Source organism: Leucoraja erinacea, chromosome 36 (genome assembly GCF_028641065.1).
Source record: "Leucoraja erinacea ecotype New England chromosome 36, Leri_hhj_1, whole genome shotgun sequence".
In the NCBI taxonomy this organism is placed as follows: domain Eukaryota; kingdom Metazoa; phylum Chordata; class Chondrichthyes; order Rajiformes; family Rajidae; genus Leucoraja; species Leucoraja erinaceus.
The window spans coordinates 6185205-6187796 of NC_073412.1; positions in this window are offsets into that span (position 1 = coordinate 6185205).

Here is a 2592-nt window from a genome sequence, read left to right on the forward strand (position 1 = left end):
GTACCCAGTTCCTGCCTTCTCCCCATATCCCCTGACTTCACTATCTTTAAGAGCGCTATCTAGCTCTGTCTTGAGAGTATCCAGAGAACCGCCCTCCACCGCCCTCTGAGGCAGAGAATTCCACAGACTCACCACTCTCTGTGAGAATAAGTGTTTCCTCGTCTCCATTCTAAATGGCTTACTCCTTATTCATAAACTGTGTGGCCCCTGGTTGTGGACTCCCCCAACATCGGGAACATGTTTCCTGCCTCTAGCCTGTCCAAACCTTTGACAATCTTATATGTTTCAATGAGATATCCTCTCATCCTTCTAAACTCCAGAGTGTACAAGCCCAGCTGCTCCATTCTCTCAGCATATGACAGTCCCGCCATCCTGGGAATTAACCTGGTGAACCTACGCTGCACTCCCTCAATAGCAAGAATGGTTATTCCCATATCATGTAATCATGTATTGTATATCCACTGACTGGTTGGCATACAAAAAGAGCTTTTCACTGTACCACGGAACACGTTATCAGAAACTAAACTAAACTGATGCGCCTGTCCCACTTAGGAAACCTGAACGGAAACCTCTGGAGACTTTGCGCCCCACCCAAGGTTTCCGAGAGGTTCCCGGAGGTTTTTGTCAGTCTCCCTACCTGCTTCCACTACCGGCAACCTCCGGCAACCTCCGGGAACCGCACGGAAACCTTGTGTGGGGCGCAAAGTCCCCAGAGGTTTCCGTTCAGGTTTCCTAAGTGGGACGGGGGCGTATTAGTCTCAAAGATTGTACCTTTCTCTCTATCTTGTCAATGGAGCAACTACAGGTCCTGAACTGAAAAACTGTTGGCCATAACTAATAGTTCGAGGCGGTTGGCCCCTTCCTGATGGATGATAATGTCTTTGATTTTGGTTTCAATGACCTTCCAATCCCCAATCCTGCCCTGTTCGTCGCTAATATCCCTTTCGCCTTTTATTTTATAGCCATTGACACCGGGATATATGCTGCAATTCTCGGAGCGGCTTCAGGCTTTGATGGGTTTTACTGGTTAATAAAAATGCTTAATGCCCATCGAATCGGCCTAAGGCCCAGTGGCAGCATATTCCTCTTGTAGATTCTCCAATCAATGTTGTTAATTAAAACCTTAACAGTGCCATTTGTTATGGAGCGTGGATTCACTTACTTATACCCAGAGATATTGGATTGAGAATGGGATTTCTAATGAATCTCGAAAGATTGCAGCTTTTTTAAACCATTGTGATCGCCTCTCTAACTCTCCATATTTATCTTCTTAAAGTATGCTTGCAGAAATTCTTGCATTTTCACCCGCGAAATAAAAGTCTCCAAGGATATTGCTATCTGTCAAAGTAAGTCCTTTTATTTAAGAGGGAGTATTGTGGTTGTTAGAGTCAGACGCATTGTTCCCTGGCAGATTGGAACAAATTTTATTTGACATATTAAGTGCCGCTTGTTCTCGGTCAGGCATAGAAGAGTTACCCAGAGTGAAAATTCATCAACATTATCATGGGGGAAATAAATATAGATGTGTGGGTGAGATCAGTGTGAAGTACAGCTGGAGGCATGGGCTGGTTAAGTCTGAAGAAGGGTCTCGGCCCATGCCTAATCTCCGGAGATGCTGCCTGTCCCGCTGAGTTACTCCGGCATTTTGAGTCTATCTCTGGTTAAACTCACTGTTGTTTTTCACCCTCTCGCCTCCAGGAGATTGGCGGTTCATCAGAGTAAAACTGCCTCTCTTGCCGTCCCATCCAACACATCACGGTGAGACAGAAGGGGATTGCATGCAGTATGATTTAAAGCTCCCTCTTGTTGGTCCCGTCAAACGCATCGTGGTGGAACAGGATGGGTTGGATACGTAGTAAATCTCACTCTCATTGCAAGGTCAACCAGAGTTACGCGCCCTCTGTACTGTCCCGCACGAGTGGCAGCCCCGCCAACAGTCTGTCTGTTCTTTCGACTTTTTAAAAAAAATGTTTAGTTTGTGTTAAAAGTCTATGTAAATGTTCTCCGGTTTGTTTTACGTGGGGGGAGGGGGAAACTTATTTTTCAGTTTTGTACCCTGCCGGAGATGCGATTTTTCTCCAGTCGCATATCCGGTTGCTCTGCAGCCTACCATCGATGGAGTCGGAGGCCTCCTCCTTTGTGCTCCACCGCGGGGCGTGGACTTAACATCGGAGCCGATCCCTTCCCTGGGATCGCTCCCACCGCGGCCTGCCGACTTTACCATCGAGAGCTCGCAGTTTCGGGAGAGGCTGGTCGGGAGCTCCAACGTCGCGGAAGGATCGACCAGCCCCGGCGCGGGGGAGCTGACATCTCCCCGATGCGGGAACTAATCGCCTCGACGCGGGGGGCCCCGAACACTGCTGGCTACGGGAGTCAAGATCGTCCCGTCAACGGGGGCTCGAGGCCCCTGAAGAGCAAAGAAGGGAAGATATTTGAACTTCTTTTCACCTTCCATCACAGTGAGGAATGTGGAGGAGTCACTGTGGTGGATGTTTATGTCAAAATGAGTGTTGTGAGTTCTGTTGCTTTTGTATGACTAACTTGGACAAATGAAATTCCACGTATATGTTGCAAAACATACTTGGCTAATAA